This window comes from Lactuca sativa, chromosome 3 (assembly GCF_002870075.4).
Source record: "Lactuca sativa cultivar Salinas chromosome 3, Lsat_Salinas_v11, whole genome shotgun sequence".
NCBI classification, from domain to species: Eukaryota; Viridiplantae; Streptophyta; class Magnoliopsida; order Asterales; family Asteraceae; genus Lactuca; species Lactuca sativa.
In genome coordinates, this window is record NC_056625.2 from 113,652,988 (window position 1) to 113,680,121 (window position 27,134).

Sequence of the window (27,134 nt, forward strand, 5' to 3'; positions counted from 1 at the left end):
TTAATCCCAGGCAAAGATTTCTTCGAAAATTATCAAGAGAGATAATTAACAGCTTGCTTGGTTTCCCGTGAATTACAATCGATAACTTGTAGAGAAGTTTCGAAAGGTTTCTTTTATAAGTCAAATGGGTGGCTTCGAAAATTTTGTTACATTTCAACCTTAACATAAGGTGATAAATTGTAAGCAAAATTAGTTGTATGACCAATGTAGTCAGTGACAACTTGAGTTCGAATGATATTCAAAGTGACTAGGATTTTCGAAATATACTCACACAGAAATCATATTCATAAAAATTTTTATGCTGGATCTTGTTGGGAACAAACATCGTAGGTTTCGAATATTTGATTAAGATCACTCAAAAGAAATGAATATGATCTTGAGTATAAAAAGGTACTGAAACAAATGTTTCGTAAGTTCTGGAACATAGTTCCCCGTCAATTCCTTAAGGTTTATGATTTTTGGGTTTCACTTCCATCACGGACTCATGATGTTAGATCACAAACACAGATTTGTGATTTGTCTAGGTTTTGATTGGTTTGATCAAAGACCTCAAGGACAAATCTCTTCAAAAATTTGGAGTGTAAGAATTGTTTGGTCTAAAAATATTGGATAAGAATCGAAGTGTACCTCTGTTATAATGGACAAAACATAAAACTCTTAACTCATTTGAGAAGAGTAAGGTAGCTCTTGTTGACTTATGCAAATACAAGCCTTGTTGGGAAAAAAAATTCATGAGATAATTTCATCAAGGCTTTCATTTCCCATACATAGAATCATATGAGGCTTGAGACAACATGCAGCAGCATGCTTCTAGGGACATCCTAACTAATCCAAAATGTATCGACATCATACCTTCCCATAGAAGACATACACATGAATCCTTCGCATTTGAATCTTGACAAAACTCACAATACACATGTTAAAATCGAAGAGAACAAAAAATATTTTTGGTATTTTTGAATTTTTCAAATTAAAAAACAAACCAAAACAAAATCTTTTTGGATTTTTAATTTTTCAATAAAAGAAAATATTTTTGATTTTTCAGTTTTTTTTTTCAAAAGAAAAAAATAAACAAACTAAAATTCTAACCTTAGTTGAAATGTGTACAAATACGAAGCATTCGAACCGTTGACTTGAACAGTAATCTTTGATTTTGTACTTTAACAAGAAATAAATCTTCCGAATGCGAAGCATTCGAAGTGTTGACCAGGAACAGTAACCTCTGAACACTTAGTCACCCTGTTCGTCAGTTCACCAAATCATTCAGACCCATCACTCTTCGCTTTTATCACATGTAAGTGAATTTCCATTAATCATACCCAATCCTTCTAAGATACGAAGAAAGGATTTTTCATCTAATGCCTTTGTAAAAATATATGCCAATTGTTCCGTTGTTTTCACAAAATGAACTTCAATATTCCCTTCTTCAACATGATCTTTGATAAAATGATATCTAAGAGCAATGTTCTTTGTCTTCGAATGCTGCACAAGATTATGACAAATTCTTATTGTACTTTGTGAATCACAATATAAAGGAATCTTTTTCATATTAATAGCATAATCTCGTAATTGACTTTGAATCCAAATTATTTGTGATATACACGCAGCTGCAGCAACATATTTAGCTTCAGCTGTAGATATCGAAACACATGTTTGCTTCTTCGATTGCCAACTGACCAACTTTCCATCTAGTAATTGACACCCACCAGTTGTGCTTTTACGATCAAGACTGCATCATCCAAGATCTGCATCCGAATAAGCTTGTATAAAGAACCCTGTTTTCGAAGGATACCACAAACCTAACGACGTAGTGCCTTTCAAATATCGAAAAATATTCTTCACTGCTGTTAGATGTGGTTCATGTGGATTCGATTGATACCTTGCACAATTACAAACAGAAAACATAATATCAGGTCTACTTGCAGTTAAATACAATAAAGACCCAATCATGCTTCGATACAAAGTGATATCAACAACAGATTTATCTAACGAAGGAGTTAGCTTTATGCCCGTTGCCATTGGTATTCGTAACCTTGTGCTATTCGTCATTCCAAACTTTTCGAACAAATTCTTCATATATTTCTCCTGATTAATGAAGATGCCTTCCCTGTTTTGATGAATATTCAAACCCAAAAAGTTATGAATTTTGCCCATCATACTCATTTCAAATTTTCTTCTCATCAAGTCTTCAAATTCTTTAGATAAAGCAGGGTCAGTTGAGCCAAAAATTATATCATCAACATAAATTTGAACAATCATCAGATGATTTCCAATTTTCTTTCGAAATAAAGTGGGATCAACTGATCCTTGTTTAAATTTAGATTGTTTCAAAAATGATGTTAAAGTTGCATACCATGCTCTTGGTGCTTGTTTTAACCCATATACAGCTTTATCTAAAATATAAACATGATCAGGATGTTCTGTATTTATAAAACCTGGTGGTTGTTCAACATATACCGTTTCTTCGAGTTCTCCGTTTAAGAATGCACATTTTACATCCATTTGATAAACATCGAAATCTTTATGAGCTGCATAAGTCAGAAAAATACGAACAGCCTCGAGTCTTGCGACAGGGGAAAATGTGTCTTCATAATCAATTCCTTCTTGTTGAGAATATCCTTTAACAACAAGTCTAGCCTTATTTCGAATAATGTTTCCATCTTTGTCAGTTTTGTTTTTATAAATCCATTTGAGTCCAACAATTGACACATCAATAGGTTTTGGAATTAATCTCCAAACCTTGTTTCTTTCGAATTCAGACAATTCAGCTTGCATAGCAACAACCCAATCAGAGTGTTCCATTGCAACCTTAACTGTCTTTGGTTCGATTTTGGAAATAAAAACATTAAACATGCATAACTCTTGATGATTATTCAATACCTCATTTCGTGCACGAAGTTGTGCCCTTGTCATTACTCCTGCTTGTGGATCACCAAGAATTTGGTCTTTTGGATGACTTCTTGTCCATTTATCCAATGGTGGATAATTAGAATCAAAATCCAAAGGTACATCTTCAAACATAACATCTATTTCTGATCCATTTATGGACCTTGAATCCTCAGCATCATCAAAATGTTCTTCTTCAAGAATTGGATCCTTCTCAAGTATGGGCTCCCCCTTGATGATTGACTCCGTTTCGATGTTTTGCTCTGGTTCAATGATTGGCTCTTCTTCAATTATTGGCTCCCCCTCAACATTAACATTGGTTGACATGTTATCACTTTCGCAAGAATGCTCCACCTCAACAAAACTGTTCGAATTCAAGTGCTCACCTCCACTGGATCATCAGATTGTTCATTTGTGTTTAGATTCAAAACCGAAATTGAATCATTGTCATGCTTCAAATTTTCTGATGTTTGATTATCGGGTGCATTTCTTTCTGCATCAATTGCTTGATCTGAAATACCAAAAATCGATTCATAATTAACATCATCCATTTCAATTGAATTATCCACATTCGAAGAATTTTGCAAAACAGGATAATTTGCAAATTGATGATTAGACTTTTTAATGTAATGATCATCAAATGTCAAATTAAAAGTTTCTTCCACTTTGCGAGTTCGCTTATTTAACACTCTATAAGCAACAGAATTGTGTGAATATCCCAAGAAAATTCTTTCATCAGCTTTTGTTTGAAACTTTGAAAGATTATCCTTAAGATTCATTATGAAACACCTACATCCAAAAACATGGAAAAATTTGACATTAGGTTTTCGATTATTGATTATTTCATAAGGAGTAACATTAAACCGTCTATGAATGAATGATCGATTCTGAGTAAAACAAGCAGTCGAAACAGCTTCGGCCCAAAAATATTGAGGTAAATTCGAATAAGCCAACATTGTTCTTGCAGCTTCACATAATGATCAATTTCTTCTCTCAACTACACCATTTTGTTGTGGTGTATAAGGAGATGAAAAATTATGCGAAATACCTTTCTCTACCAGAAATGAATCAAGAACACGATTTTTGAATTCAGTTCCATGATCACTTTTAATTTTTCAAACTGACTTCTTCAACGAAACCTCCATTTTCTTGATAAAATCAATCATCATTTGTGGAACTTCAGATTTTAACCTGAGAAAATAAACCCACGTAAATCTTGAAAAATCATCCACAATAACTAAAATGTACCTTTTCTTGTTAAGAGTAGCAACTGTTGAAGGACCACATAAATCAATATGCAAGAGTTCGAGGGCTCAACAATCTTCGAATCTATTGTGATCGGATGACCTTGTTTGTGTTGTTTTCCTACTTCGCAAGCTGCACACAAACTATCATTATCATATTTAAGACTGGGTAAACCTCTTACCAGATCTTGTACGACAAGTTTGTTGATGTTTCGAAAATTGAGATGTGATAATCTCCTGTGCCATAACCAGCTAACATCAGCAGCAGCCTTCGAAAGTAAACACACAACAGGTTTGCCTACAATAGGAACAATATCCAATGTAAACATATCTCCTTTTCGTTTTGACTTAAGTAAAACTTCCTTTGTCTCAACATTCGAAATGACACTGCCTTCTTCATTAAAAAGAACTTGATATCCAGTGCCCACAACAAGTTGTGAAACACTTATCAAATTGTGTTGTAAACCTTCAACAAATGCAACTCGGTTTACAATGAAATTGCCATTCGTTATCTTTCCATAACCCTTGACTTTGCATTTGTGATTATTGCCAAACTTAACCACTCCTCCATTTTCTAGGCTTCAAAAATCACGCAAGTTTTCCTTCTTCCCAGTCATGTGACGTGAGCAACCACTATCAATATACCACTTGTTATCATATTGCTCGTCACAAAGTACCTGCGATTATTGAAAAAATTTAGGTACCCAAGCCTTGTTGGGTCCATTCATATTAGGTTTGTTTTTCAATTGTAGAGTACAGCCATTAACCCAATCACAAACTTTTGTTTTGAAACTGTCAATAAATTTAACATTTTCATTCGAAGGGTCAGATATATGAGTTTTTATTATTTTCAAATTTTCACTGATTATACCCTTCGCATTTTGAGTTTGTGATGTTTCACTTTTTGCTTTTGTGACCGGCTGCCAAACTTTAACTGAAATATTTGATTCTTTGGATGACGAACTACCATTCGTTGAAGGATTAGCATACTTGTCATACGCCTCATGTATCTGTTCTTTCGAAAACTTACTTGATTGACATATTTTTCCTTTTCCTTCCAACCAATGATCAATATTTCTTTTCGTTGTTATTCCCTTCGCATATGAGACTTTGTCAGCTTGTTTCTTCAAAGGATTATAACATTTTGCTGAACTTGGAACATAATCCACTTTTGGTTTTGAAAGAAATGATTCACGATAAGACGTAATGATTTGTGATTTTGAAATCTGTTTTTCAACCTTTTTCTGAAAACTTTTTCTTGAAAGTGTTGTTTTTGTTCAATTTGAAACTTTTGTTTTAAGATTTGAAAATGAAGCATTTTTCTTTTCAAAAATTTGAGGCTTTGATTTTTCTCTAAAAACTTTTCTTCCTTTTGAAAAATTTATTGATGTCATATTTAATGACTCAATAGTTTGCCAAAAAATTATTTTTCTCGCTTGACGTTTCGAAATATTATTTTCCTTTGAAAAATTTTCAACTTTAGCTTTAAATTCTTTTGAATTTAATTTTATTGCTTTGTTGACTGTTTTAGCATCTGTTTTAATACCTTCGTGCTTTGTAAACACATTTTCAGTTGGGTTAACTATCTTCTTTTCAACTTTTGACTTTTCAACCCATACTCTTTTTGGTTTTTGATGTTGAAATATATATGAATTCTTTGTGAGATTGTTTTCAATTGTGCTTTGATTCGAAAAGAAACCTTCATTTGAAGTTTGCTTATTATCTTCCTCAACCAACTTTTTGAATTCAGGCTTTATATTTTCAACATTACCTGTTGTTACGAAGACTTGATTTGGGAACACAATATCATCAGTGCATTTGAAGATTGGATAAACAACAGTATTTGATTCAAGATAATGAGCACCTTTTTCACTAAGAATTTTCTCAAATTCTTGTGTATCCAAATAAACTTGATCAACAACCACTCGAGGAATTTCAATTTCTTTCGACCTTTGAATTGGCTTCGAATTTGTGTTTTCTTCCTCATTATCACTATCATCGGTTTGACTATCATGTATTTCCACAAACTCCATATCACAAACTTTCGAAGTTGAGGGTTCATTAGTGACAATTTTTATGAATAAATCTTCACATTTTTCTTTCCCTTTAAAAGAATTTGCTACATTTATGACAGACAATTGAGAACAATCTACATCCTCTAAATCACTAATTTCACTAATATTATCAGAATTATCTTCAATATCAGCAAAATTAGTTTCACAATTAGATGTAGAATTCTCAGTCTTTTTCAAAATTCGAAGTTGTTCTGATTTAGATAAGGTCTCATTTACAATTTTTACTAAATCATTAGCATCAAGATAATCTTCGACTTTAGCAATTCCAAATCTAAACCTATCATCTGGAACTTTGTTAAAATCAGAAATTTCTTTTTCACAATCATATGAAATACTATCTATCTTAGCTCTGTCATAAGCTAAAAATGGTAGTAATTTTCTATGTTGTTCCTTACTTATCTCACTCGAATGATGTAATTCAGTTAATTTTCCATACAATCTTTTCGCAGAATTACAAAAAATATTTCTTTGAGCTAACAACAAGTTTATTTCCTTTGCTAAATTTTCCCTATCCTCCATAATATTCGACACTTGCAATTCTAAGTAATCAATCCTAGTGACTTTTGAATCTAACTTTTTTCTTGTCTCTAGTAATTGATCACTTAACTTTTTCGCTTCATTGCTAGCAGACTCAACAATTGAATCAAAGTAAGTAACAGTTTCATCAAAAGATACTAACTCAGAATTATATGCAGAAACTGGAATGTTAAAAGATTCAAGAATTTTACGTACCTTGGTAGTCATGGGTGACCTGTCAGTAGACTTCGAAACGAAGCATTTCCCACACACTTCGTAAGTCTGTTCTTCATCTGAATCCTCTTCTATCTTTGCATATATAGCTCCATATGATGGATTTTTCATTTCTTCATCATCTGAACCCGAAGATCATATTTGATATGTGCCATCCGATTCAGTTTCTCCATGAGCCACCAATGACAAATTCTTTGCCTTCGACTTTACTTCCTCCAGTTTCTCAGTGTAATACGCTTCATCCTTTGTTTTATTTTTCTTTTCCTCCTTCTTTCTCAACAAGAAATCTACTGCCAAGTGATTTGCTCCATAGCAATAATGGCAATTAATTCCTGTATCACCTTTCAACATCATCTTCATTTGCTCCATTTCACTCTTCGAATCTGTCTTCACTTCTTTCTTCTTTTCATCCACTTTATTTTTGTTCTCAAAACTACCCTTCGAATCTGATGACTTCTTCTTTGGATTAAAAGGTTTCTTAAAAAATTTCTTTACTCGATTGTTTGAGTAAAATGCAACAGCCTCATCATCAGAATTCATCAGAAAACCTTCTTCTTCATCATACTTCGATTTTTCAATCTCTCTTTCTGAAACCTTCGAAACAAGTGCCAATGGTCCACCAAGACTTGCTATCGCTTCCTCAGCTATTTCATTAACTTCATTTTCATGAGATTTTAATTGATTGTACAAGTCATTCAAATTCGAAAAATCAAAACTCTGTTGATTTTTCACCATCATACTCACACTCCTCCACTCCTTTTGAAGTCCCATTACAAATATCAAGTTATATTCCATTGATGACCTTGTAATACTATAACGATTACAACGATAGATTAGCTCGTTGAACCGATCATAGTATACTTCAATGGATTCAGATTCTTTCTGTTTGAAATCTTTGAGTTCCACCAGACATTGTTTTACAGATGTGATCTTCGTCTTTTCACTTCCTTGAAATTTGTCTTTGAGATTGTTCCAGATTTCTTTAGCTGTTGTGCATGTTCTGACATAATTGTACACAACAGGAGGTAAGGCACCTCTTAATTCCCTCATGCATTTCTTCTCCAGTTGTTTTAAACGATTGGATTGATTATCGACTTCCGAACTGCTTGAAGACGCACCGATTGGCTGAACTTGTGCAGGTTGGTTGATTTCTCCTGAGATGCATTTCCATAATTCTTCATCCAATCCGTTCAAGTAATCTTGCATACGATCTGCCCACTGATCGTAATATTCTGGAATAAGCATCGGAATCTTTGTGGATGAACCAAGCAAATGAGAAAATGATGTCATCGAATTCAGATTGAATGACGCCATTGTTGTACGGACAAAAACTTCAAGATGATACAAAAACTTTGAGAATATTAAAATCAAATTGTATTTTTCAAATCAGAATCACACAACAAACACTCGATTTACAAATATGTTCGCAGAATCAAATCCTAGATTTAGATCAAGAAGAATTTTTCACACTCAAAAAGAACGGAAACTTTTTGAATCAAACAGTAGATTCAAAAATCTTTTAGAACGTATGAAAATCAAATTACAGAAAGGATTCCTGCTCTGATACCAACTGATGAGATTTGTAATCGAGTTTAAAATCAATTCAAATATGAATTTAGGAAGAGTAATAACGATGAATACGAGAGTAAATAGAATATTTGTTCAGCTCATATTATGCTTTTGATTTTACAGAGTACAATGAATAATCTGTAAAGACTGAGTGAAAAGTTGTTCTACTCACTTAGAACAGACCCCTATTTATAGGAGAAAAAAAGCATAACAATACTAAGGACTAGACATTAAGACTACTCTTTATAATGCCTTAGTACAAATAACATTACATCCGAAGACTCCTTCTTACGAAGACAAAATAAACTCCGTAACAATCTAACTGACACTTCGACTATTACAACATTTAAGTCCTAACAGAATAGTATAAGTTATGATTTATTAATATATAATAAGTTTTAATATATTATATGAAATCATATTATTTAATTAGTATTGATCTTAAATTAATTTGGAATTAATTTAGTGATCATAAGTATGACTAATTAAATATGGGCTCAAGTATTTATATAGTGTGGACTAATGCTTATTTGGAATGGGCTAGGCTTGCATGGTAAGACCATGGATAGTCCATGGAGCTTAACACATGGATCTCATGGAAATGAAAAGACATGGGTATTAGGGTTTACATGGATGTAACCCTAATCCACCACACTATATAAAGGAGTACTTGGCACCTAAAATGGCACTTGTGTGTAAGGACATAAGAGTGGGCCGATTTTAGTGTGCATACATATTCTCTCAAGTCCTTTCAACTTTGATCCAATATTTTACCAAATGGGCCCTCTATGACAATTTCTTTTCAGCTTAGGTACATAATTTACCCTTTTTGCCCCAGCCATCCAAAAACCTTTCATTTTAAGTTTGATATTTACTCTTTAACCCCTGTTTCCATAAATTCTTTCACATTAAGTCCAAATGATAATAAATCCCGAAATTACACTTTAACCCCCGAAACTCTAAATCATGTCATTTGCCTTCCTGAAACCAACACCTCGCAATTATCATTTAACTTTGGGCTATAATAATATAAAAATAATAAAAAATTACTTCTCGGGTTTATGGGTTTATTATTTAATTATTCTATTTTAAACAAAATTTTACACATGGGGTGCCGGTTTCGATGGTTTCTAATAGGGATGTTCGGTTTACTTATAGGTTCTGGAAGAGATTTCACGAGTAGTTGAGTACTCTTATGCACTTTAGCACGACTTTCCACCCACAGAATTATGGTCAAAGTGAGTGGACTATCCAGATCACGGAGGAGATGCTGCAGGCATGTATTCTGGACTTTGGCGGAAGTTGGGATATGTATGTTCCTTTGGCGGAGTTTTCGTATAACAAGAGTCATCACACTAGCGTTGATCGACCCCCTTTTTAGATTCTCTATGAGAGGAAGTGTAGGACCTCGATATGTTGGGGTGAGGTCGGCCAGCGAGTTATGGGGAGTACAGAAGTGGTACTCAAGACAAAGAAACTGATTCAGCAGGTTTACGGCAGACTTTAGAAACCTTAGAGCTGAAAGGAGAGTTATGTAGATAGACGCCGATCAAACTTAGAGTTTTAGGTTGGGGACATGGTACTCCTGAAGGTGTCTCCTTGGAAAGGTGTCATCCGATTCAGGAAGCGAGGTAAGCTAGGCCCCAGGTATATTGGTCCTTTCAAGGTGCTAGCCCGGGTGGGTAGGGCTGTGTATCGATTGGATCTTCTAGAAGAGCTCTATTAGATCTATAATACTTTTCATGTCTCTCAACTATGGAAATGTTTGGTTGATGATTCTGCAGTGGTTCCATTGGAGGACATTCAGGTGGATGATCGCCTGAATTATATAGATAGACCAGTGGTGATCCTTAACAAGAGAATGAAGACTTTGTGAAACAAGGTTGTAAATCTCGTGAAGGTTCAGTTGCAGCACTGAAAGGGTTTAGAGTGGACGTGGGAGCCTGAGGACGAGATGATGGAGCATTACCCAGAGTTGTTTGTGGCAATAGACTTCAAAGATGATGCCTAATTCAAGTGGGGGAAGAATTGTAACACCCAGTTCCAAGGTATTTCTCTTTTTGACCCTTGATATTAATTTTCTTGTAAATTTTGTCCCAAAGGGGTGAAAAGTGAAATTTTGGAGGAGGGGTGCATATGTTGGCGTACGTGTTGTATGTAGTGTGAACGTAGTCAGGGGACAAACCCTAATTATTATTGTTTGGACCCTATTTAAGCATCATTGTGGGACTTGAGACGACCCCCTCATCAACCTCTTTCCCTTTAAAGATTCCCAATGAAACCATAGCTTGTTCTTGAGTGTTCTAGAGCTTTGGTGGTTAAATTTTTATATTTTTGCTCACTTTGAAAAAGAAGGAGTTTGTTGTTCAAGAATTGGTTGGAGTGGAACTCATAGATCGAGAGTATTCATCCATTGTGCTAGCATTTGGAGGTATAAAATTTTGATGACCCTATGTGTTAGATCTAGTCTAGGGCTTGTTTCAGGCATATTATGGTCCTTTGAGTCATCCTTGTGAGTGTGAGCTACTCCAGGAGCTTAGAATGTTAGATCTTAGCATATATTATGTTGTTAGTGCATCAAAATGTCATCTTGATGGGTTTTTATGAAGCATGCTTGAGTTGGTTTTCATATTATGGACTTATATGGATAAAAACGGTTTTTGGGTCCCATTAAGGCATGCAAAGGAGTAAAGTTGCAAACTTTATTCATTAAGACCTTACTTAGACATAGATCTAAGGTTTGGACATTAAGGTCTTAAGAGAATAAGACCTATTCTTAAGGAATAGGACTTTGGCCAGTACGTTGGGCATACTTCTTAGTATGCTGCGGATACTGGGTATGAGGTCCGATGGAGGTCACTTCAGTATGCAGAGCGTATAGGTCAGGTATGTGGGGCGTACTACCTGTTGTGGGACTAGGATGCTTTTTGGACCATTTTGAGGGTTTGGGCTTTGATTGAATGGGTTTAGCCATGAGGGCGAAAATGGTATTTTACCCAAAGAGTCGGGATTATGGACTTGGGCTCTCGGTTATGGTTTATGACCTAATTATTAATTAGGGTATTATTTGATCATAATTAGTGCGGGGAATTTCTGGATCAGTAGTCTTAGCTTTTATCTTATTTTTCATCAAGCTGAGGTGAGTCTCCTCCCAGTATTTGATGTGTCGAAGGTACCAATGACGACCCATGGATTATTTCTATTTATATGCTAGTTTTCTGTGTGACTCTTGAATGTGTTTTATCTGTTGTATGTATGTTGGGCGGGGCCCGATGCCAGGCGGGACCTAATGAGTGTGTTGGGCGAACCCATCGCATGTTACTGATAGATTTATTCTAGGCGGGGATCGATGTTAGGTGGAGCCCGATGGTTTTTAGGCAAGGATCATTGTATGCTTGGTATGGGGTAGTTTGGGGAACTCATTAAGCTTTGTGCTTATGACTTTCGTTTTATGTTTTAGGTACCTCCGGTTTGAAGGGGAAGGGCTCGAGATGATCGCATTACACACACCATGATTTTCCACTTTAAGGACTCTAATTTATTTTGGATGATTATTGACACACTATGATTTCCTTATGGTGTTAATAAACATGTTTGGTTGATTTTTTAATTAATATAAAAAAAAGTTTTTGGGTCTGGGATTAGGGAAGTTACACTCGGTTTGCGTATGATGGGCCGATGAATTCTGAAATTCTATGAAGTTTTTAAAAATGCTACGTTGATGTCTTTGATATTATAATCAATAATATCTAAAACTATTTTTTCTAACGAGTCCCTTAACAAGGCAAACAAAGTGTTTGAAGTATGATAACGGAGGATTCTTGGTTGCTGCGATTCGACTGTTTTCACGAAAGTACTAGAACTTTGTAAGAATGAAATTCCAGGAATTGAATCAAATACTAGGCCTTTACCTGGTCCATAAAATGTTAAGATGTTCAGCTAGCGTGTTGTGCAGCTAACCTAACAAACTATTTGAAGTTTTGTTATCAGCAAAGACGGTATTGCAATGTCTGATCCTTAAGGATTTTTTGGGAAAAATGAGTTATGGATAAAATTGAATACTAGATCATATTGCGAGCGAGGGAAAATTGTTCGGAGTTGAAAATGCATTGTCTAAGGAGCCTAATGAAGCATTTGAAGTTTTTTTAATTACATCGTTAAATGGCTGATTTGTACATTTTCTTCAAAAGCTCGTAACTTTTGCATACAGACTCTATTATAACATTCTTTATATCCACGGAATCGTACTAACACGTACTTTTTTATTAGGGTATTACTTGTAAAAAATAATTATTAATAAGTATTATATATATATATATATATATATATCAAATATATTTATCAATTCACTTTTTAAGTACAACACCAAGTGTTCGTTCGTCCAAATTTTTCGCAATTTGATGATTTAACTGATTTTAAAATGTATTTCAAAGTATAATGTTGCATATACATCAGAAAGCATCTAATATTATACATTAGGCCTATTACATTGTGTGTTCATAGTGATTACGATCGACAAAAGTTGACCAAACTTTCATGGTTGTCACAATTGCAATTGGATAAGAAATACGGTCGGCTATTGTCAAGCCAATGGAGGAATCGTTGCAGCTCTTAGTTGGTGATTATGTGGTTGAAACGTCCCAAAAATTACAAAAAGATTTTTCAATTCTAAAATATTATAACTAATTTAAACCTTTGTTCTAAAACTATTAATTAAAATTCATTTGATTAATACCACACAATATCAAAGTTAAGTTTACAAAACTGCTTAAACAAATATCTTCAATCTGTGTGTACATTCTCGTCGAGCTCTTCTCATAGACGACTTGGAAAATGTTTTAATCCACAACTGTAAGCATAAAGATTAGTGAGTTCCCCATTATACCACGTATTCCATCATACATATAATGTCCACACAAATGTTCGTCTCTAGCGTCGAACAACCAAATCTCCAATCCACATAACATATGTAACCATCTTACATGAAATAACAAGGTATACTCCAACCCTGGGTGAATGTTATGGGCCAAATCCTAGTCTTACATATTTCCATGGGCTACCCCCATGGTCTTTCCATGTACTGCCATGGGCTACCCCCATTGTCTTACAAGCAAGTGTCATGGGCTACCTGCAAGGTCGTTTCCTACAATGTCATGGGCTACCACCATGGTCTTACAAGCAAGTGACATGGGCTACCCCCATGGTCTTACAAGAAAGTGTCATGGGTTACCCCATGGTCTTTCATACAATTACGATGGGTTACTCCTATGTTCTTCCCTTTCAATACACAAAATCATATGTAGTTAGGGATCAGATAGACAGTCAAAGAGATGATCCACCCGAGTGCAAAGAATCAGAAAAGAACATCACAAGCAGACATTAGTCCAAGAGTTCTTAGGATATTGAACTTAGACTACAACGAAACTAAGCTATCACTACCATATAACATAAAATCATAACATAGACTAACATAGTACATTCCCTAGGTAATTTGCCTTCCCTAGTTACCCTACCCTTGACCATTTCTTAATGGAGTCTGCCACTAGACAAACATACATAATACTGACAACTGAACTTCTCCATTTACCCTATCGAAACATAAATCATAAATGTACCATACAGTCAACATGTAAAACCCTTACCAATCTAATATAGGAAGACACCAAGTGTCCTAAACTGCACATACATAACAAAGCAGTTATCCTAGACACCAGCATACTTATACTCTAATAGTACCCCTATCCTACCATGAAAAAGAATATACAATGCGATATGTGGCATAGTAAGAAACTCACCTAAGTTGTAGAACCGGAGAAGCACCGCAACACTCTAATTCCTTATACTGATTAATCCCTCGAACTGGCTAATATAAAGACAAACAAATCCTCAATCAGCAACCCATATCCTCCAAGTTTGACCCTAAGTCAAACTGGTCAAAAGTTAATGGTCAACTTAGTCAAAGTCAACGCTACGTCGTGACACTCCATGTGTCAATGAAAATGCAAGGACAAAAGATTCGTAATTTAGAACCTCATCATGTCGTGGCTATTCCTTTGCCACACCGTGAAAACTAGCAGATTTCCTCAAATATTTATTAAGAGCTTAATACTTATACATTAAGGCTCAAAACAACAAATTTAATCCTTAATAATGACTTACTGGATAAAGTTTCCGACTTTATCCATTAGGACCTCACCACAAGATAAAATCTTAAGCCCTAAGTCCATTACGTCCTTAATATGACCCTAACTTGCTCATGAACACAAAATAGCTTCACACATAACTACTTTCTCAATCTAAAATTACCTAAGGACCATTTGAGAGTGACAACAAGCTTTGGAGTTCCTCAAACTCCAAGACCATTCATGGGAGGGACCAAAATCATCTAAATGCCCCTTGCTTCCTTGAACCACAATAAACTTCCTTCTTCTTTAAGTTTCACCAAAAGCCAAGAACAAGGCCTTCTATTAATCAAATAGGCTCACAAACATGATATGGGGCTAGGTGTAACACTCCAAATTAGGTAAACCATTCTAAGACCTTAAAATAATTTAATTTGGAAAAAATGGTCCCTTTTGTATGCTTAGTATACTAAGGAGGAAGGATAGTGAAGGAATATTGTGTACACGGGTCGTACATGTAGGTACGCTAGGCACACGCGACAGAACACCAAAAACCTAAAACCCAGACTTGAGACCTATTTATCCATCCTTAAGCCACTTGGACCAAACCCTAATCAGCCTCTAGAGTCTCATTTCACCCGTTTACCTCAGTTTTCATTTGAGAATGTGATTTTGGAGCATAGAAGTGTGTTGGTGGCCATATTGGAGCTTATTCAAGAAGAAGAAGTTAGTGAGCAAGCTTGGTGTGGCATTGGAATTCAAGAACCTACATCTAGTTCTCCTTGAGGAGCTTCTAGAGGTGTAAAGTCTTAATCTTGCCATCTTATTGATTAGATTGAGTTACGGTTTTCTATATTGTCCCCTTTTTGGTTCTTGGATCTTCTCTTGACAGTTGAGCAACTCCAGAGACTAAGATGGTTAGATATGAGCTTTGTGAGAAGGCTAGATGCATAAAGGTGCTAGCTTGAAGCTTATCTAGACTCCATGCATGAGTTTGAAGCTTTATATGAAGTCCTAATATGAAGAATGAAGTTTTGAAGTCCCTTATAGCATGTAAGGGCATATAGTTGCCCACTTTATGCCCTAGGACGTCTTAATGAGCTCAGATCTGATATTAGACGTAAGAATCTCAAGTATTAGGAACTTAATGGAAGTGGTGCTTGATTTGCTTGTACGTTGGGCTAATATAGCGTACGCAACGCGTATAGCTAAGTACTCAGTACGCTCAACGTACTGAAGTGGTACAATTCATGTATGCACCCAAGTTGGTTTTGGGATTCGTGTAGGTTTGTAAGCCCTTTGCGCCTTAATCAATTTTGGGACTAGTCATATTTTGGGTTAGTGGTCCGATTAATCTGTTTTGGGCCATGGTTGTCTTGGTTGAGCCTTTTTGGGCCATGTGGCCCATTATCAATGGAAGACTCTTGGGACATTATGAAAGGACGTGGGCTTAGGTGATTGGGTTCTTTAATTAGATTATATCCAATCCTAATTTTGGGTTAATGGTATTATTGTTTAGCACGGGTGGTTTTGGACTGTTAGATGATTAGCTTTCGTGTTCAGCAGACTAATGTGAGTCTCTTCACCATAGCAATGGGCCGAAGGCACCAAGTCCGGCCCATTATTTTCTATGTGGTATGTGATAGGTTTTGAGCATTCTAACACTCCTATGGTGTACATGCAACCGTATAAACCTTGGATCTATGTTTTCTCTATTATACATGCAAATATTCAATATTCCAAGGTTTCATCCTAACCAACATAATATGAAGCAACTATACTACAAAAATCTAGTTAGATAACATACCTTTTGATGAAGCTTGAAGTCTTGAACTTTAAGAGCTTAGCCCCAATAGTGTGGAAGCCTCAAGTGAAATCACAAATCACCAAAAACACCTTGTAAAACTTGAGAGAATAGAATGTACACTAGAAATCGGCCCACTCTTGTATCCTCACACCCTAGTGCCATAGTGCCAAAGACCTCTTTATATAGTATGGAGGATTAGGGTTACATTCATGTAAACCCTAATACCGATGACCTTTCATTTCCATAGAATCCATGGGTTAAAACTCCATAGACTATCCATGCAAGCTTAGCCCAACCTAAACGAACTTGGCCCATGCTATATATATATATATATATATATATATATATATATATATATATATATATATATATATATATATATATATATGTATAAGAGTCCATATTTAATTAGTTCATTTTGATCACTAAATTAATTCTAAATTAATTCTTGATCAATACTAATTAAATAATATGATTTCATATTAATATATTAGAACTTATAATATATTAATATAAATCATAACTATCCATACAAATTGTTCCGGTGAAGTGTAACCCAAATGGACGATGCCAAATCGAGTTAAGTACATACCAATTTTAGTTATGGACTTAGACACTAACCCAACAGTATGCTAGTCGATTATGTGGTATGTGGTATGCTAGTTGTATTTGTGATACTTGCATGAAAGACCTCAGGGGGTTGCCGAGGTAATTGGATATAAGACCATGTGGGGGTTCCTATGGCATTCCAGGCTAAGACAATGTGGGGTTTCTCATGGCACCGGGTGTAAGACCTTGGAGGTTTTTCATGGCATCCTTAGTTAAGACCATGTGGGGGTTCCCGTGGCACTCGGTGTAAGACCTTGGAGGGTTTCCATGGCATCCTTAGTTAAGTCCATGTGGGGGTTCCCATGGAAGTGGGCTAAGACCATCTAGGGATTCCCATGGCACCCGCAGTAAGACCTTGGAGGGTTTCCAGGGCATCTTTATATGTTTGTATGCATGGCTTGTGTAGCATATATGGCTGATATTGTTGGTGTGATTATGTGGATTGTGTAGGGTATGTTATCGGGAACTCACTAAGCGTTAGCTGACAGTTTGTTGGTTGTTTCAGGTACTTTAGGATCTAAGGGCAAGAGCCCGACGTGATGGCGTGGCATGCACTCTCTATAGTTTTTATTAGGGACACTCTGATATTATGAATAAATTGTTTGATGTTATGGATCTTGAAAAAAAGTGTGATTGGAATATTATATTTTATGGAAACGATTTGGTTACTTTAAAATGAAAATTTTTATTGGAAATTTAGGATGTTACAAGTTGATATCAGAGCCTTGGTTTGAGGTATTCAGGCACACTCTCGGGTGTTTTAGAACTCAAACTGAGGAAATGGTAAAACTGTTTTTCAAAAATCAAAAGTTAAAAACTTCTTAAAACCAAAAAAAAAGGAGAGTGCAATGCACGTAATCGGCCAAGCTCTAGTAAGTGATTCCCCCATCATGTTAGCCATGCTATATTGATATTTGGAATTTGATGGTTGGTTGGATTTTGCTATGTGTATGTTTTCAAAATTGTATACGTTTAGGATTACATAGCCCTAGAATGATGAATTCTACCTTATTATTGTTCCTTGTTTGGATTGTGGTCTAGGGTGGGAGCTTATTTGAAAGTCTATGTGGTTCTATTTGTATATAACTTGCATGCATAGGGCAACCTTATATAATTGATTTGTGTTCTGGTTTGATGGGATTGAGCAAATCTTAGGATAGCCTAGGATTTGAGTTATGCGGTAGTTTGTGAGATATGTTTTGTCCTCGGACGAATTAGAGTTATCAGGTAGAGCCTTGGGGAAGGTACAAGTAGGTGTGGAAGCTAGTATTCAGTCCGTACTACTGGAAGCACAAGACCTGTACCCGAACCAATGTTAGATCTAGAAGCTCTAAGGAGACCGGTGTGGAAGGATCTCCTTTTTGAATATCATGATCATTCTGTCTTATGGTATTTGAGTGCAGTATGGTGATGACATGTCGTGGAGCAGGGGGATCAGGATCTGGGTCGGGCTACAATATTGAGCCTATTGACGAGAGTTTGTGCGAGCTTATCGCAATAGAGGTTACAAGGGGCATCATTGACGCTACCCCAGTGATTTTCGGGACCATCAAGGAGGGGATGATGGAGATCATGGAGGAGTGGCTCAGGTCTTTTCAAGTCGAGATTGCTGCGGGCCAGGTCAGGGCCCGAACTCCTTCATTATGGGAGTTCAAGGCATGTGGGGCGCCTGAGTTCTTTAGGATCAGGAACCCCATAGTTAGTCGACACTGGGTGGCAGACATGCATGTTGAGGGACCGAGCAAGGGATTGGTGGGAGGAGGTGACCCACCAGATGGGATCAGCTGGAGTGGCTGATATGTCATACGAGGAGTTTGTCAGGCGTTTTGATAAGGATTTTGCACCATCCATTGAGGTGCAACATTTAGTGAGGGAGTTTCAAGAACTATAGTAGACCACCAAGACTGTGGCGGAGATCACCGCCAAGTTTCAGGAACGAGCACTATTGATTCCGTAGTATGCTCTGGATGAGGATATAAGGAGGACGAGGTATCATTTCATGCTGAGGTATGATATTCGTGAGTTCGTGAGCTTTTCAGGGTGCAAAACCCAGAATGAGATCGTGAAGAAGGCCCGGGAGAGGGAGATTGTAGAGACCCATTTTTCTAACGAACGGTGAATGCGGAAGAAAGATATCTTGAGATTAGTCGTGTTTTGGAAGTATGAACACGAAGAACATATTATGCGTTCATAAGAAAATACTAAGAACAAGAGAGAATAATAATATATTTCATGAAGAACATGGTGGGAGAGAAACTCTCCCTAGGTGGGGAGAACCCACCACTTTCTCTCTCTAGAATTACATTTTCAGAATTGTAACTCTTCTAAGAAAAAAAGAAATGAGCTAGCTTAACTAAGGAAATAAATGACCAACTCTCCATTTATATAGGAGGTAGAGTATTTACAGCATAAATACAATAAAGGGAAAATATAACCTAACTATCACTCATTATTTATGGAGCATTTACATGCCCCAACATTCTCTCCCTAAATGCTTACAAATGATGAGAGATACAATAAGTGATACAAGGTTATAATATAGTAATCCAACTAGCAAGTGTGGTAATAAAATGAAATCAAGTGCGGAAATATCTCTGAAACTCTGAAGTGTCTGTGAAGTCTGAAACTAGCCATGAATATCTGAAATGAAGGTCTTCGGCTTCAAAGCACAACCAATGAAGCAGAAAAAAATAAGATCCAAATCTTCAAACCAGTCATAATCACCCAAAGAAGGAGGTCATCATGAGCAAGTAGAAGATCCAATAAAAGAAACACTTCGTCTTCAAAAATCTGAAAAACATCTCGAGTTCTCGAATCATAATACACCGAAATTCTTCAAAGAATAACCTGCTAAAAATGTGAAGCATCCATAAAATGTAGTCCGGATAAAAATAATGTAAGTCAAAAAACATGGTCCATCGATGCCAAAAATTTGATCCAAGGATCAAAAAATAAGTGCCACGTCACATCGGCAAAATAATCTTCGTCTTCAACATATCACAAATTCAAACTCGTGAAACCATAAAATCTGAACTAGATGCGAACACAAAATAATCCTGTGGTAGAGTCCGAATAATAAATAATCTGAATCGGAAAACATCGAGTAATGCCAAAAATCTGATCCGTGAAGACCAAAAATAAGTGTCACATAGTATCACTAAATAAATAATCGTCTTCAAAAGTCTTCAAAATCCAAACTCAAACAATAATAACCAAATCCGGATGACATTCTCTCCCTATTTTTGATAACCAATGACCGGATATCAAAAATCAACAAATCATCGGATGGAGAGTGTCGGATACCAAGAGCTAAGATAAGCTCTCCCTATATGTATGAAGGGTCTCGATAAGAAACGATAAAGAGTAAAATAAATACTCTTGCGGTTATGAGAAACCGGGTGACATAGTTGCTGAAACTATGCTGAGAAAATCTGTTGTGCCAAAAATAATATCCAAATATCCAAACTGCGGTGTCGGAACACTTGAAGTGGTCTTCAATAGAGAATAAAGTCCACATGCTCAAGATACATGATTCGTCAACCAAAAATCAAGAGCGCCAAGTCATAATATCCCATAAAGTGAAGAATGTGAAACAACTTTGTTGATCAATTGTCGTTGCGGTGCAAGCATCACAAAAAGATAATATGAAATATGAATGTGGTAGGAGTATTTTTCCAATAATAATAACCGACATGAAATGAATAACCAATGTGACAATCCATGGGTAGGTTGTGGCAAAACTTGGTGTTAAAAAAAATAATTGGTTATAATAAAAAAATGGCTATATAAAAAAAATTGGTGTTAAAAAAATGGCTAAATAAAAAAAATTGGCTGAAAAAAAAAATAAATTAATTAAAAAAATAATGTAGAAAAAAAAAATCTGAATTAAAAAAAATCTAGAAAAAAAGGGTTTTAAAAAAATGGAGGGAAGGAAAAAAAGGTGAGGGAGGAGAAAGAAGAAAGGAGAAGGAAGAAGGAAAGGGGAGGAGGAGAAGAGAGGGGAGGAAGGGGGAGGGGCTGAAGGGGGAAGGAGGGGCGCTGGAGAGAGGAGGGAGGAGGTTGCGGTAGGAGGTAACTGCGGACCAGAGGGGAAGGTGGGGGTCTTGGGTGCGGACGAGGGAGCTGGGTGCGGATGGTGCTGGCCGCGAATGGAGCATGTCGCGGAGGGAGGCTAGGCTGCAGTATGCGAAGAAGGCGAACGACTTCGGTGCGAGTAGCAACTAGGCGCTGCAGTGCGAGACTACAGTGAAGCGCCTGCGATCCGAACCGAGAAGGGAGCCTACGTCCGAGGCTGCGGTCCGAGCTGGGAAGGATGGCTGCGGTCTGACTCTGGTTCATCAGCAAGGGAGATGGATGTGGTCCATCAGCAGTCATCCGAGGCAGCGGATAGGACCTGAGAGGACCTCGGATCAAAGCTAAGAAGGGACTGCGGGGAGGCTTCTAAGGGGACTCCGGTAGGCAGTTTTTGGCTGTGGTTCGGGGGTCCGGAAAGGGCTGAACAGGTGACGAAAAATGCTCTTTTTTAATGAAAAATGGTACCGCAAAGGCCATTTATTCATATTTTAATAATTGATTCTTTTTATAAAGCATTTAAGTCAACAAGTGGGTCTTGGGAAGGCAAAATGAAGAGTACACAGGGGGGTTTTTAGGGGACAAAAGGTGATGGGATTTGTCATAGCCACATGGTTTTTGCTTGGGAAGACAAATATAAGTGAATTACTCTTTACCCAAAAGAGCAAAAAGGACAATATGCTTTTCACAAACACAATTTACGTCCAAATTTCTTCAATTAAAGATTTACAGCAAGAGTAAATGAGGAGTAAAAGTCTTCATACCTCAAGAAGATTTCAAGCCGCTGGGTAAAAAAAAAGGAGCACCACTTCAATGAAAATAAGCCCATAATTGTGTCTTCTCATTTCCAAGGCATAAATAAAATGCCTGGAGCAAATTCTTCAACAAATTGGAGACCACAAAAATAATTTCTCTTCCCATTTGCTTCATTTCTTCAACAGAAAAATAATAAGAACATGAAGAACATCATTTTTTCCAACAATAATAGAACGATCAGCAGCAACAACTTTTATTTTTGCTAAGATAGAATCACCCAAAAGATAGAATTAAGAAAGAACTTCATAAAAAAAAAAATTCCGGTTTGCAACCCAAAAAATTTTCGTGCAGAAACATGGAAAAATCACAAGATAATCACCGAACGGGAGTCGTTCCCTTGAACTAATCGTGAGATCTTCAAGGTACGGCTCTGATACCAATTGTAGAGACCCATTTTTCTAATGAACGGTGAATGCGGAAGAAAGATATCTTGAGATTAGTCGTGTTTTTGGAAGTATAAACACGACTAACATATTATGCGTTCATAAGAAAATACTAAGAATACGAGAGAATAATAATATATTTCATGAAGAACATGGTGGGAGAGAAACTCTCCCTAGGTGGGGAGAACCCACCACTTTCTCTCTCTAGAATTACATTTTGAAAATTGTAACTCTTCTAAGAAAAAAAGAAATGAGCTAACTTAACTAAGGAAATAAATGACCAACTCTCCGTTTATATAGGAGGGAGAGTATTTACAACATAAATACAATAAAAGGAAAATATAATCTAACTATCACTCATTATTTATGGAGCATTTACATGCCCCAACATTCTCTCCCTAAATGATTACAAATGATGAGAGATACAATAAGTGATACAAGGCTATAATACAGTAATCCAACTAGCAAGTGTGGTAATAAAATGAAATCAAGTGCTGAAATATCTCTGAAACTCTGAAGTGTTTGTTAAGTCTGAAACTAGCCATGAATATCTGAAATGAAGGTATTCAACTTCAAAGCACAACCAATGAAGCAGAAAAAAATAAGATCCAAATCTTCAAACCAGTCATAATCACCCAAAGAAGGAGGTCATCGTGAGCAACTAGAAGATCCAATAAAAGAAACACTTCATCTTCAAAATTTTGAAAAACATCTCGAGTTCTCGAATCATAATACACCGAAATTCTTCAAAGAATAACCTGCTAAAAATGTGAAGCATCCATAAAATGTAGTCCGGATAAAAATAATGTAAGTCAAAAAACATGGTCCATCGATGCCAAAAATTTGATCCAAGGATCAAAAAATAAGTGCCACGTCACATCGGCAAAATAATCTTCGTCTTCAACATATCACAAATCCAAACTCGTGTAACCATAAAATCTGAACTAGATGCGAAAACAAAATCATCCTGTGGTAGAGTCCGAATAATAAATAATCTGAATCGGAAAACATCTAGTAATGCCAAAAATTTTGATCCGTGAAGACCAAAAATAAGTGCCACATCGCATCACTAAATAAATAATCGTCTTCAGAAGTCTTCAAAATCCAAACTCAAACAATAATAACCAAATCCGGATGATATTCTCTCCCTATTTTTGATAACCAATGACCGGATATCAAAAATCAACAAATGATCGGATAGAGAGTGTCGGATACCAAGAGCTAAGATAAGCTCTCCCTATATGTATGAAGGGTCTCGATAAGAAACGAGAAAGAGTAAAATAAATACTCTTGCGGTTATGAGAAAGCGGGTGACATAGTAGCTGAAACAGTGCTGAGAAAATCTGTTGTGCCAAAAATAATATCCAAATATCCAAACTGCGGTGCCGGAACACTTGAAGTGGTCTTCAATAGAGAATAAAGTCCACATGCTCAAGATACACGATTCGTCAACCAAAAATCAAGAGCGCCAAGTCATAATATCCCATAAAGTGAAGAATGTGAAACAACTTTGTTGATCAATTGTCGTTGCGGTGCAAGCATCACAAAAAGATAATATGAAATATGAATGTGGTAGGAGTATTTTTCCAATAATAATAACCGACATGAAATGAATAACCAATGTGACAATCCATGGGTAGGTTGTGGCAAAACTTGGTGTTAAAAAAAATAATTGGTTATAATAAAAATAATGGCTAAATAAAAAAAATTGGTGTTAAAAAAATGGCTAAATAAAAAAAATTGGCTGAAAAAAAAAATTAATTAAAAAAATAATGTAGAAAAAAATCTAAATTAAAAAAAGTCTAGAAAAAAAGGGTTTTAAAAAAAAGGAGGGAAGGAAAAAAAGGTGAGGGAGGAGGAAGAAGAAAGGAGAAGGAAGAAGGAAAGGGGAGGAGGAGAAGAGAGGGAAGGAAGGGGGAGGGGTTGAAGGAGGAAGAAGGGGCGCTGGAGAGATGTGGAGAAGGGAGGAAGGAGGGGGTTGGGGTAGGAGGTAACTGCGAACCAAAGGGGAAGGTGGGGGTCTTGGGTGCAGACGAGGGAGTTGGGTGCGGATGGTGCTGGTCGCGAATGGAGCATGTCGCGGATGGAGGCTAGGTTGCAGTATGTGAAGAAGGCGAACGACTTCGGTGCGAGGAGCAACTAGGCGCTGCGGTGCGAGATTACAGTGAAGCCCCTGCGGTCCGAACCGAGAAGGGAGCCTGCGTCCGAGGCTGCAGTCCGAGCTGGGAAGGATGGCTGCGGTCTGACTCTGGTTCATCAGCAAGGGAGATGGATGTGGTCCATCAGCAGTCATCCAAGGCAGCGGATAGGACCTGAGAGGACCTCGGATCAAGGCTAAGAAGGGGCTGCGGGGAGGCTTCTAAGGGGACTCCGGTAGGCAGTTTTTGGCTGCGGTTCGGGGGTCCGGAAAGGGCTAAACAGATGACGAAAAATGCTTTTTTTAATGAAAAATGGTACCGCAAATGCCATTTATTCATATTTTAATAAGGGAATCTTTTTATAAAGCATTTAAGTCAACAAGTGGGTCTTGGGAAGGCAAAAGGAAGAGTATACAGGGGGTTTTTAGGGGACAAAAGGTGATGGGATTTGTCATTGCCACATGGTTTTTGCTTGGGAAGACAAATATAAGTGAATTACTCTTTACCCAAAAGAGTAAAAAGGACAATATGCTTTTCACAAACACAATTTACGTCAAAATTTCTTCAATTAAAGATTTACGGCAAGAGTAAATGAGGAATAAAAGTCTTCATACCTCAAGAAGACTTCAAGCTGCTGGGTAAAAAAAAAAGCAGCACGACTTCAATGAAAATAAGCCTATAATTGTGTCTTCTCATTTCCAATGCATAAATAAAATGCCTGGAGCAAATTCTTCAACAAATTGGAGACCACAAAAATAATTTCTCTTCCCATTTGCTTCATTTCTTCAACAGAAAAATAATAAGAACATGAAGAACATCATTTTTTCCAACAATAATAGAACGATCAGCAGCAACAACTTTTATTTTTGCTAAGATAGAATCACCCAAAAGATAGAATTAAGAAAGAACTTCATAAAAAAAAATTCCGGTTTGCAACCCAAAAAATTTTCGTGCAGAAACATGGAAAAATCACAAGATAATCACCGAACGGGAGTCGTTCCCTTGAACTAATCGTGAGATCTTCAAGGTACGGCTCTGATACCAATTGTAGAGACCCATTTTTCTAATGAACGGTGAATGCGGAAGAAAGATATCTTGAGATTAGTCGTGTTTTTGGAAGTATAAACACGACTAACATATTATGCGTTCATAAGAAAATACTAAGAACACGAGAGAATAATAATATATTTCATGAAGAACATGGTGGGAGAGAAACTCTCCCTAGGTGGGGAGAACCCACCACTTTCTCTCTCTAGAATTACATTTTGCAAAATTGTAACTCTTCTAAGAAAAAAAGAAATGAGCTAACTTAACTAAGGAAATAAATGACCAACTCTCCGTTTATATAGGAGGGAGAGTATTTACAACATAAATACAATAAAAGGAAAATATAATCTAACTATCACTCATTATTTATGGAGCATTTACATGCCCCAACATTCTCTCCCTAAATGATTACAAATGATGAGAGATACAATAAGTGATACAAGGCTATAATACAGTAATCCAACTAGCAAGTGTGGTAATAAAATGAAATCAAGTGCTGAAATATCTCTGAAACTCTGAAGTGTCTGTTAAGTCTGAAACTAGCCATGAATATCTGAAATGAAGGTATTCGACTTCAAAGCACAACCAATGAAGCCGAAAAAAATAAGATCCAAATCTTCAAACCAGTCATAATCACCCAAAGAAGGAGGTCATCGTGAGCAAGTAGAAGATCCAATAAAAGAAACACTTCATCTTCAAAATTTTGAAAAACATCTCGAGTTCTCGAATCATAATACACCGAAATTCTTCAAAGAATAATCTGCTAAAAATGTGAAGCATCCATAAAATGTAGTCCGGATAAAAATAATGTAAGTGAAAAAACATGGTCCATCGATGCCAAAAATTTGATCCAAGGATCAAAAAATAAGTGCCACGTCACATCGGCAAAATAATCTTCGTCTTCAACATATCACAAATCCAAACTCGTGAAACCATAAAATCTGAACTAGATGCGAAAACAAAATCATCCTGTGGTAGAGTCCGAATAATAAATAATCTGAATCGGAAAACATCTAGTAATGCCAAAAATTTTGATCCGTGAAGACCAAAAATAAGTGCCACATCGCATCACTAAATAAATAATCGTCTTCAGAAGTCTTCAAAATCCAAACTCAAACAATAATAACCAAATCCGGATGATATTCTCTCCCTATTTTTGATAACCAATGACCGGATATCAAAAATCAACAAATGATCGGATAGAGAGTGTCGGATACCAAGAGCTAAGATAAGCTCTCCCTATATGTATGAAGGGTCTCGATAAGAAACGAGAAAGAGTAAAATAAATACTCTTGCGGTTATGAGAAAGCGGGTGACATAGTAGCTGAAACAGTGCTGAGAAAATCTGTTGTGCCAAAAATAATATCCAAATATCCAAACTGCAGTGCCGGAACACTTGAAGTGGTCTTCAATAGAGAATAAAGTCCACATGCTCAAGATACACGATTCGTCAACCAAAAATCAAGAGCGCCAAGTCATAATATCCCATAAAGTGAAGAATGTGAAAGAACTTTGTTGATCAATTGTCATTGCGGTGCAAGCATCACAAAAAGATAATATGAAATCCGACTGCGGTTGGAGTATTTTTCCAATAATAATAACCGACATGAAATGAAT